This window comes from Chamaea fasciata, unplaced genomic scaffold (assembly GCF_029207755.1).
Source record: "Chamaea fasciata isolate MVZ Bird 193981 ecotype frontalis unplaced genomic scaffold, bChaFas1.0.hap1 SCAF_1, whole genome shotgun sequence".
Taxonomy (NCBI): domain Eukaryota; kingdom Metazoa; phylum Chordata; class Aves; order Passeriformes; family Sylviidae; genus Chamaea; species Chamaea fasciata.
The window spans coordinates 33,627,830-33,640,253 of record NW_027094086.1 but is presented as its reverse complement, the minus strand read 5'-3'; the positions used below and the strand labels follow the sequence as shown (position 1 = coordinate 33,640,253).

The 12,424-nt window shown below is 39.6% G+C and overlaps 1 protein-coding gene across 3 annotated transcripts in view; it reads right to left on the bottom strand.

Moving 5' to 3' along the window:
- NCOA2 (nuclear receptor coactivator 2) overlaps positions 1-12,424 on the bottom strand; it is a 189,445-nt gene that overhangs the window by 116,576 nt on the left and 60,445 nt on the right. For all 3 annotated transcript variants that reach the window (XM_066180299.1, XM_066180308.1, XM_066180302.1), the window contains one exon: positions 3,005-3,249. The gene's annotated coding sequence lies outside the window, so the exon portion shown is untranslated. The remainder of the gene's footprint in view (positions 1-3,004; positions 3,250-12,424) is intronic.

The window sequence follows — 12,424 nt, the reverse complement described above, 5'->3', positions numbered from 1 at the left end:
TATAATAAACAGATCATTTCCTTCGCTTTTTAAGTAACATTAGAAAGTATTATCAACTTCCATTCACATCCATCATACATTAAGCTACTCTAAATAGACACCCTGACCACAAAGCTAAAAATGTCATAGCGTACAATCATCCTGTATGCACATGGTTAATGACAGTCTTGTATTTTCCCTGGAATATATGTAGCACAAAGAAAATACATATTCACTGTCTAAATTCAAAGCCCAGCTTTCCTCTTCAAACACATCAATGTATTACAACCAGTTATGGGTAGTACATAAGAAGAACTTGCATTGATTTTATAATATTTAACAGTAAAGCACACAGAACTAAACTTGATCTGCACCACATTTGTGATTTCCTTTCAGTGATGGTAGTGTTAAGAGATATACCTGAGAACTTTAAGATGCATGCACGTATATGAAATTAAATTAAAACATTTCTGACACATGGGAACAAAATCTTGGAAAAAGCTATTTTTAATTTCTCCCTTTTTTCTTCTCTTAATATTCACATGACATCAGCTTATTGACTCTGTGACATTCTTGCGCATCTATCATGTGAAACCTTAAACTGCTTTGTCACCTACAATACTTTTCCCACATCTGCAAATCTATGAAGAATTAGTCCAAATGAGAAAATAGCAATAGGAGCAAATAAAACTCTATTAATATTTAAACTTCATAAGTAAAACAGACTAGGAAAAAAATGCAGAAATAAAGAAATAGAAATGCACGGGAAGAGGACTTTTTTTAAAACCTGCTCAACTACTTTACAACCAAGAACTTGATACAAAGCTGGAAACCCACAACTTTAAAGACTATTAGTAATATTGATTAAAAACAGTGAAGAAAACTCATTAAACCAAAGGTAAAGCTTGAAATACTAGAAACATTAACCACAGTATTACTGTATTCATAAAAACAAAACATTTTGACATGACCTACTTTAATAATAGTAAAAAAAAGTAAAGAATATGGGCTCTAACCCCTTGACTCTACTGATCTTATAAAACACCATCTACTTTTCAGAATTAGCAACAGACTCATGAAATTGAGCCAATTTGTTCAACAGATGTTTCAATTGACTCAAGAGAAATTTTACTTTTCTATTGTAGAAATACAGTGAGCTGAGTAAAATTCCACTCTTATTAGCAGCATTCAAAGTATATTAGCTCATAATTAGCTGCCATTCCCATTCCTTCTTTCTTTGACATAACAGAAAACATTTTCCACACCGGATTAGACGTGACACTGAAATAAAGTAGGCACATTGATAAAAACAAGTCACCCTCCTTCTCTCTCCCCCTTGCCCCCCGTTTAATGGGACATGCAGGAATGGCAGAGTTTTTATTTTCCTTGGCGTTCCTGTCTCACATTAGCTGATAATCTCCCCGGTGTGGCTGTGCCAGTGTGCTGCCCTGCAGGCCCACAACACCCCTGCTGTTCCAGTGCTGAGCTTTCCTCCAGCAGGCTTCTGTGATCCTTTCGTAATGTGTGCTATTGCATCAGTCTAATTGCAACATAATTCTCAATACTCTAGATAAAGCAAATAATTTCATTTTTAACTTCTGCTTGTAAAATACAGATTGTTTCCCGACCACCCCCACCGCCTTTTTTTGTTTAATTTCAAAGATTTAAAGAAAGACTTGCACACTGCACAGCAGTAGTCAAACAAAAATACCTCTTGTTTTCTTAGAAAGCAGCACTTAGAAATACTGCTCAACACCTAAAGCATTAGTGCAGCCTTTCACAGACTCATATGTAGTGGATCCCCTGTGAGCTGGCTGGAAGGGGAATGTACATTCTTGCTCTGTGCATTTATAATAATATTCAGCCATTATAAAACCTTCATAGTTTTTTACTCTCTCTCTTCCCTGCAATAGAGAGTAACAGCTTATTTGGCAAACACACTCACGGTGTTTCTAGGCACTCTTGGTTAATTCATAAAACCTGATTTAATGTTAGTTATTTTGCATTCAGGTTAGCTAAGTTGAAACAATATTTATCTTAACCATGCCTTGGCCAAACAATTATCTGTTATCTACTGATTACAACAGCATTGTAGCTAGCTATGGACATCACACTGGAAAAATACAAACCCCATGCCTGAGGAAATGCAGATGAAATTCTGACTCCAAGCCATTCTGATAGGGGGCATTACAAACACTCTCTGCTTCATATCTGATACAATAACCAGGCACAAGAGTCATGTGCCTGCAATGAATGATGAATTTACATGTCATTTTAATTTCATGTACATATATTATTTGAGTTGACATCATCAAAAAATGCTGTGCTTCTTGCACCCCAAATCATCTTGCATGATATAAATGTCTATGCTAAAACTAATCTGGATGCAAGCACTCATAGGAGGAAATATCAGAAGTGAAGTCTCAGAAAACCTAAGCTTTGCCTTTGTTTGCTTTTGTGGCATGGTATATGTCGCAGTTATGTCTTACCTTTTCCACAGCACCTCTTCAATGTTCAAAAAATTACAAAATAACCACTAATCAAAACAATAATCTGTCTAACTCTTGGCATTTGGAGTATGGTCCTATACCTGATTTACTGCACACTACTCAAATTGTTTTTTGGAAGACAGAACAAGTGATTTCTTTGTGAATTCAATGGTGCAGCTGAGTGCTCCATCAACAGAATGACTAGTCCTACCCTTACTCTGTTATTGCTAACTTAGAATAACTGTGTTATTCCTAGCTTCCTAACTAAAGCAGTGACAGCTTTAAGGTCAAAATGATTCTCCAGTTCTGAAGCCAATTTTGTCTCCAGCTCAGGATAACTCAGACTAACTAATTTTTTTGCAGCACTTAGCACTACGCTGTGCTTTACACAGCATCTTCAAACCTCAGCCCCCACTGCCTCACCCCCAGTTACCAGTGGTCAGTACTTTTACAAGGAAGATCCAAGGATCTCAAGTCATCCACAAGAAAGACGCAGTTAGCAAAGATGTGAGAAAAGCTAGGATTGAGCAACTTACCTAGCATCACCTAGGAAGTCTGCAGTACAGCCAGGAAGGGAGCCCCGCTTGCCAGGGCAGCATGCAGCTGCACAGAGCACCAGAATGGCTCCTGCCTTCTGCAATCCCCTGCCTCGTCCACCACACACGTCCTGACTTCTGCTGGAAATGAGGCAGGGGTACTCCAGAGAACAGCCTTTTCCAATGCATCAACCAGTTTCATTCCCAGAACAAGTCCATCCTGTGCAGAGAATGGAGCAGAGGTCCTACGGGAAAAAAAAAATCAGCACATCAGCATGTCATTTAATACCATTAAACTGAGGAGCTTCCTCACAAGGGTCCAAACAAAAGAGATTTGCACAGATAAACTCAGTTTTGACAATCCTTGACTTGGACACTGCCACACTGGAAAAGTGTTTGCATGCACCACTTCTAGAAATAAGAAACTGAGACATCAGACATTGTCACACCGACACCTACAAAAAACAGCAGTTGGGTTGAAATCTTTGGATTTACTGTGCAGCTTTTGTGGGAAAGTAATATCAAATTGTTTGCAAATGTGAAATTATTCTCTGCATGGAAATTAGCCATAGGTGATGACTGAAAACATTCTCAAGGAGCTTCTACTGAAATCAAGAGTGTTTACTTAATATTCAAGATCTCTGGACCTTCTAGAACAAACTTCTCTGCCTGTTTTCCTCAAGCCATATCCTCTGGCCCATGTTCATTCAAGTCCTGAATTCCTTCTTCATTCCCACCTTCAGCACCCCTGCCAAGTCCCTCCATACTCTGCTCTCCAAGGATTTTAATCTCTCCAGGCTCAGTCACTTCCAGGCTTGGCTAGCAGTGCCACACTCTCCCCTCGACTCCCCCTTCTTCCTTCATTCCCCAGTATTAACTCTCACTCCTGCCAGGTCCGTTCCCCTGTTCCCAGTCCAGGGCATTTTGGGGCCTGGACCACACTAGGGTCCCACGCATGTCACAGTCCCATGGATTTGATTCTGCCTCTTAGGCACTGGGGTAAAAACCCAGGCTCCTCTTCCAGGCCACACATGCCCAACACACCATGTTTGATCTGTCATTTCTTTAAAAAGTTATAGTTTTTTTCAATCTGAGAATTTGGCAGCGCTGACAAAGGCAAAGCCGCAACTCGTAATCTGCTCTTCTTCCCCAGTGCCCTTCACCAGCACCTCCCACATTCTAACTCCTAGTCTCTGTTTCAAAGGGAGGGACACAGAGCATTTTCAAAAAAAGATTCAGTTTTTTGTTTCGTTTGTTTGTGGGTTTTTTAAAAATCTACATTGAGAAACAACTTTTTCCACATATGCTCACAGACAGCTAAATTATTTTGGCAGAAAAAAAAAAAAATTAAGCTGGCAGCAACTGCCTAGCCTCAAAGGCTAACATTTTGTAAAGTTATAAAAAACTCCAAGGAGCATCCTATGCTGGGAAGTACCAGGCAGCCTTCCTTACTGCAACTTCTGGCACTCTCCTTTCAGCCCTTAACAGCTTAACTCATTCAGCTCACTCAAACCAGAACTGTGCAAATCTTATCACCTGAGTGGTCAAACTGAGGAGTAGCAGCTGTGGGTGGACGGTGCTGGAGTGAACCCCGTGCCATGCCAGCTGCCTTTGCCCTCACCACCAGTTTTGTTGTGCGCCTAGGAGCAATGTACAAACAGCATCATCCGACAGCACACAGTGCAGCCCTTATTTCTTCAGATGTTTCCATCCTGGAGGTAACAATGACTGCCTGAAAAGCTACAGCTGCTCAATAAATACTTCTAGGCCAGGAAGACCTGAAGTAAAATGGGTTAGCTTCACTCCTGATGAAGGTCACACTCGGCTAATAAAGATAATTTAAGCAACACTTTACATTTGCAGGAAATTAGGAGCAGCCCCTGTATTAGTAACAAAAGGGAAGGATAACTTCACACAGTACTACTGCTTGTGATCACCTGCCCCTGCCTGGAGAGGAAATAGCCTTATTAAACAAAATATTGGGAAGCTTCTTCTTTTCTCTATTTGGTTATTTGTCTCAGCATGAAAAACAAATGCAGCATGCTGTCAAGTAATGTACAAAGGGAAGTATATATATATAAAAGAAAAAGGAAAACCTCTCAAAACAGATAACATTCTTTTAGAGCAAAGTCCAATTTACAGATTTTTATACTGAGCTCTTAAGAGCAAACAGGGCAATTTCCTGATGGCTCTTGTAAACATTCTGTACAAATAAGGTCCATAAGAGGAGACCAGGAAAAGATAAAAACATTCACATGCTCACAGACAGATGCTAATTACGACATGGATTAAATGCAATATGACATTTATTTTTCAATAAGAAAGAACTATTTCTAAGGAATGACTAGCCATTCCTGTGAGATCATATTTAGCCTAGAGACATTTGATGCACCTAATTTTTAACAGTTATGGCAAAAGAAGTCTGGGACCCACATGCACACTCCTAGAAGAATTATGTTAATTCTTATGGAAATAAACTGAGAAGCTTCAACTTCAATGTGTAAAACAAAATGAGCATTAAAAGCTCACTTCTATTTTCCAAAATTACTAATAAATAATTTTATCATATTTTGAATTCAACTTAGCAATGAAACTGGCCATCAAGCATCCATATTAGCTATATGTACCTTTTTTAAGCCAGGGTAATTATCTGATCACTAGTTACAGGTCAGACGAAAAATATAATTAGGCTGAATGAAACTTCAGTACTTCAATATACAATCATGGAAACTACACAAAACTTCTTGCTTAAAAAACGAGAGCAGAATTTCATGCACTATTTCATTTGGCAGAGTATAACCTACTTGCTGTCAGCAAAGGACTTTTTTCAGTGAAGAAAAAGCAAAGCATCTGAATTCATATAGCATTGCCCAAATGATTAGAAGTATCAGCCACTGCTAGTTGTCTCTTAATTGTAAGCAACTGCAATGGATTTTGTTCCTACAGACCACTATATTGTGTTCCTAAAAACTCACCTGAAATCCAGCAGACCTCCAAAAAAGCTATGTTTGTTTAACATAAGCTAACCTAATTATTTTGTCATCAAAATCAATATTTATGGGCTAAAACCCTACTTCAAGCAAGAAAGCTTTAATGTAAAACAAATCATAAAACACTGATAATGGATATGCTTGAAAAGGCTCTAGGATTGCATGTATTTATGTAAGATTTGTGAATATATAAACACTTGGTTATATATGTCAAGAAAAAGGTGAGGCTCAGTGCAGTGTACTAAACATCTAAAGACTAAGCTTCTTTAGAGCAGTATATTCCTACAAGGACTTAAAGACAGCTGGCGGAAGTGTATCAAATATCTTCCCTAACAGCAAAGACTCATCTAAGTCCATAAATTCATTGTTTCTATTTATTCTATTTCTTAAGTAGAAGAATGAAATTTGTATTTTTGAAATACAAATTATTCCCTGAAAACATTCAACAGCTTTTCATTGTTAATACAATTATCACAAAGCCACACTACAACACAAACAAGGTGCTTGTTATGATCAACTACACTGCCATCATTTGGTGAGGGATTCTTCTCTATATGAATAAAACAAATTCCGTTATAAATTCTGTTATGGAAAGTGTTCTTTAAATCATCATAAGGGAAATAATTTCCTACAATATTAGAACTTTCGATCATCAAAAATCCCCAAGTCATGATTCCTTTTAAATCTTAAGAAATTTCTCAAAGAATTCTATAATCCTACAGAACTGCAAAATCCTATATACTAGCACCAACACAAAAACTATTTCATGCATTGATCAACATGTATAGTGCAGTTTACTCTTTCATTTCAATCTGTTCAAATAACATGACACAATGAGTTCAGTATAAAACATTATGGTTCTTATGCAAATTAACAGACTCCCAACATTAAGGTTACTGCTCCACAATACATTGCACACAGCTGCTCACAGCTTGCCTTCACACTGGAAAGTAGATTAAAATGGAATAATAAACTTCTACCTGTATTCCACTGATTTTACTGACTCAGGGCATATTATTTAAAAAAAAAAAAAAAAGTGAGTTACCAATACTGACAACAGCACCTACAGCTTCCAACTGTTGTGGCACTGCATCCCTTAGTTTTATGTCTCGCTGTCATATGAAACAAAGCCCTTTCCTTGGTGCTGTGGTTAGAGAAAAAAGGGATGCAGCTCCTAGCACTGTTTAATCTGTTTAATTCCATACCACCCACGTCATGGTGGGGACATGGTTCCAGCAGGAGGAAGCTGAGGCTGGAAGCAGAACCCAGGGAGGGCGTGTGCAGCTTTCAGGGCGAGCCTTGCAGACCATGTCCCCCTCTGCCGCTGGCGGTCCCTTCCCTGTTCCTCTGACCTGCAGCATTTCTCGACTGGCGCTGAAAGACGGCGCCAGCGAGCCCAGGATGCTGCTCTGAGAAAAAAAGACAATGGAGCCCACTGGAGCCCCACGGACCACAAGCCACAGCCTTGGCAACCACAGCAGCCTCCGGAGCTGCAGCTGGAGCCCAAGTTGTGGCCAGAACCACCAAGCGTTCCAGTCCCACTCCTGCAGTCAGGCCAAGAGGAAGGGTCCCCTTCGTTGTTCCAAGGCCCTGTCCCATCCCACCAGGTTTAGTCTGTTTTTCCAATGTTTTCCAGCTGGGGGGGAAGTTAGGCTGGGAGCATCCCTGACACACAGCCTTTGTTTTTCCATACGCCACATGGCTCAGCATGGGGCCAGTTGCCATTCTGCCTTTGGCTGGGAAACCACACCAGGCACTGTCTTCAGGAAGTGTTTTGGTTTGTCCAGTGGTAAATACTCTTTTGTGGGTAAAACACTCAATTTATTACATTCTTTTATTAACATTGCTGTGGATATTGCAGTTTTTCAGTAAATTGTGATTTCATCTTATAATCTATCCTAGTGTTTCCTCCACTACCAGAAAGGGAGCAGGGGAAAGGGGCAGCTTGAGTGGCTTTAATTTTCCCACTGGGTTTTAAACCAGCACACTCGGAAACCAAGGCAAGCACAATGAGCACCCACAACACCAACCCTCTACTGTTAACCCTAGCCCTAGCACCATTATGAGTTCAAGGCAATTCAGTTTCAGTCAAATATTCTTCAGATCAAATGACTTTTCCATTCTTTAGCAAGTATTGAGGGAAACACCAGATGCAAAGAGTCAATGTGTTACAGCTTTGTGGACATTAAGCTCATGTGCCCCACAGACTTTTTCTTGGGATCCAGACCAATTTCCAGCACCTCAAGCACTGTTCTGACTGGCTAAAGCTTGGTTATGTCACGAGCACTTCTTTGAGACCGACATTTAAGCTCACCTCACTTCATGCACTCTACAAGAGAATTTGTTTTCCTTAGTCTATCAACGACAGCGCCAAAATAGCTACAGAGCAAATAGTAAAGAGGTATATAGCAGTGTGGAATCCATATGCTGTCTACTAAAATAAATCTACTTATAGTCTGTTGTTTTCAAAACAGTACACCTGAGTCTCAGATTTGTGAATATCGGAAGTCATACACTTATGTGTGATTTAACTTATTTGTGAAGTAAATCAGAGTTATAAAAGCAAAACTGAGTACCAGCACAGATACAAGGATATTTTGCATAGAAAGCTAATATATAGAATAGATGCATATACACCTGTAGTATTCTTCGGCCACTCTTAGGTGGTGACTCTTAGGATATATCTCGAAGTGAAGATGACCCCTGGCACACATATGGTTCTGATACTGTACCAAAACAAACCTTTTACAGTTATCTCCCTCTTATTACTGTAGCTTGGAGCAGAAATACACAGTGACCATTTATCTTTGTGAGCAAACCCCCATTTTTGCTACAGAATTTTATGACTATTATAAAACTATGTTTTAGTTTTCACCAAGGTAATTTTCTGAAATACAGAAATTCAAAACTACATGATATAATTCATACATCTTCCAGAGACACAAGAAAGTTCTCCACAGAGCAGAGAACAAAAACTAGGAGAACTTAGAAATATTATTGCTCCTAAATATATAAAAATGCATGTTATGCATAGGTTCCTTACCAAAACAATGAACATTAAACTCTATTAAATTCTATTATACTATTTGTGCCTAATTTGCGAAATTCTTTGAATAAAATGTCCTGTTTTACAATACCTTGCTATGCCAACAGTGTGCTTAGCTCCAGAAACTGTAGGTCTTGAACCTCAAATCCATGATGAGAAGGAGCAGAGAATATTTTCTAACAGATACTGCATGAGGAAATGTGAGTTTGGTGCCTCAGTGCTTGACAGCTCTGATTTAATACTCTGATTTCTCCTCTACTACAGGGCTACATTTGTAAAACTTAATAATCTCCTTTTTGATACCACTTATTTGAACCCACAAATTATTCCTCTCATGTAAAACATCCCAAACACCATCACATTATTCTGGAAAGAAATGCTCAAAGTGTGCTGTCACACCAGAGTACTGAGCCAACCTAACAGTTAATTATTAAAAGGTTCCTTGCTCCTGTCCCTTTCCTTGCATTCACCCTATGCTGCTCAATTTATCCTGCCATGTCAAACTATCACAGTCACTTGTTGATGCTTCTCCCCCTTGCATAAATAGATTAACTCTGGCTAGCCCAAAGACTAGGAATCAGGCATGTTCACTGCCAGGTAAGGACATCTGATTAAGCTAGATCAGCTTTCTGAAATCTGATGATTATTGCCATCTCCTGTCTTTTTCCAACTGAGTATTCATACTCTGAATACTCCAAACAGCAGTTTCCAAGCTGTAATGCACGGATAGCCTCAATAACTGCTCTACACCTAACTGGGCAAAACTGTATCACATACCAGCATTGAAAATGCCAAAATTTCACTAACTTAGGGCAGTAGCCACTGAGAAAATTTATTAATGGGAAAACATCCTCAAAAACTTAGGAAAGCACTCAGCAATAAAGTCTGCATGCCCCAGGTCCTTATACAAGACCTGAACAAAGTCCCCAGGACATCAGTCAGAACCCAACCCATGGTTTCAGTGGAACTTCTCTCACCTTCAGCCAGTGTGGTGGATACCAGGAACACCTCACACTTAACACACTTCAACCTCCACAGTGCAGCAGTTACAGAAGTTTTTGTAAGTTTTTCAGCAAAGAGCGGGGAAAAAATCAGCACTTAACTTCAGTATTTTGGTTCAAATTGTCCTGCCAGATTTTTTTTTTTTAATATATTTTTTTAATTTCTTGCCAAGCATGGGGCTTTTTCCCCCTTTAAGCTGAATCACCATGAACTCACTATGAAACCCATGGAAAGGAACAGCCTCTTTATCACAATCGCCCCAAATGAGAAATGGTTTTAATACTTACGTCCAGTGACAGTTACAACACAGAAGCAGAGAACTATTATATATTAATCCTGTGAATTCATGACTCTCAAAAGAATGTGCAGCATTTACATACAAGTCCCAAATGAGAGAAATCTACTCAATTTACTAAGAATAATACTATGCATATGCATTTACATAGATATACACATATTATATATTAAAAATACACAATATCCATAACATATATATAATTTCTAAAAAAACTTCCCCAAAAATGCTGCTCCATTCTTCTAAAAATCAAACCAGTTCCAGTGTTATGACTAAATCTGGGGACTCATTTTCTTCTTTGGTTCCAGGATTTTTCTCCAGATATCCCCAGAAATAAGGAAACTGCTTTTATTTCTGCTGAAGACAAATGGAGTTAAGTTGCATCTCTCAAAAGAGAGAGAATATTTTAATTGCTTCAAGCGTTCATTAAGCGCAAGTGGGATCAAGTGGAAAAGCTGCTATATCTACAGCTCAGTGCAACTGCTGTCCCCAGCTTTCACCAAGTAATGCTCTCATGCAAGGTAGGGTGCAAGGAAATTCTGCCTAAACATAAATGAAAGGAGGCAAAGAGAGCTTCACACTTTGCTACAACGACCGACCTGTCACGCTCGCTGCACCTATTCAGAGCACCCTGAACACCCCCATGCCACGTTTCTGCCCTCCTCATCCCACTCCTTGAGTCACATGAGCACTACTCCTCCCTTCAGCCCCTTTTTGGGAGGCTAAGGGCCATTAATATGACTGCTACCTGACTGGTTTCTAACCAGGCAGGCCAGTTTTACTGCTATCTTAATGACTGCAAACGACACAACTGCATTTTCCAGTTTTCTGAGTAGCCACTCCAGCAGGGGACATGAGGAAACACTGGTGCACACGCCTGTCCACAGCCCTGCAGACTCCCAGCTATTGCATCACACTGGTGGCTGATACCACTGCACATACACGGGGCAGCTGAGCATTCAAACCAAGCACCTTGAGATGAAAATTATTTCTTCTCTTTAAAAAGTGGCCAGCTGGCATGCCTAATTCTATTTCTCCTCTTGCATGACAGCAGGACAGATTCCCATTTCTACCAACAGACTGTAAAAGGTTTTGTAAACCATCCTTTGGTAACACCAGGGCTTCCTGTCTCACACTTCTTCTACTTCCTCTTTCACTCCACTCCCCATACACCCCAAATCCTCATTCCCATCTATCTTCCTCCTGGTCATGAGATATATCTATCACAGTGCCAACTTTCTGAGCTGCACTAGGAGGATGGGCAGAGAGGGAGTTGGGATATTATGCTGGAAGGTGTTAATGGCCACCATCAAATGGTTCTTTCATCTCCAGGCAATTACAGAGCTGGGCCTGCTAACCAGATGCAAGGGGCTCCCTCTTTCCCTCATGTCTTCCTTCTGCATCCCAGACAGACAGAGGTGCCATCAACTTGAGTCCAAGGCCCTATAAACCAATTAGAGGTTTATTTTGAACTTAAAAAGAAGAAAAGAACTGTTTTGCCTTTATAGATGTCAAAAGGAGTTTGCAAACCAACAGCGCAACTCTGAAAGTAACTCTTGTAACAACTCCTGTCTGCTTAAGAGGTGGCTGAAAATATGCAGTTTGATTGCTAAAGTTTAACAACATTTGAAATTCTCAGAAGTTCTTATCACAATCATATGTATAAAAAAAGAGAATTTTTAAAAGCTCCACATACTAGATGAAAAGCATGTAAGATTGGTAAGGTGTTTTCTACTAATTAGTACTGCTTTTATTATACAGGGCAAGAAAATGACATTTTTTTTTCCTAAACTGGCAGTGAACAGCCAATTCAATAAGCTGCGTTTTTGTTTTCTGTGACAGGGCAGTGGAAAAATCTCTTTCATTTATTAGGTCTGCAGAGACCAAAACTGGCTGGGTGTCAAACCTGCTTTGTAAAAGCCCAGATCCGTTCAGCCATGTGTAGATTCCATAATTCTTTATGACCTGTTCTCAGTATCAGCTTCACAAAAGATGAAACTTTGGTGCCTTCCAGTGAGTGTTAGTGCAACCCTTTATAAAAGGAAGCAAAAACCTGAACTGACAGTTCAACACAGAAAGAAAAAAAA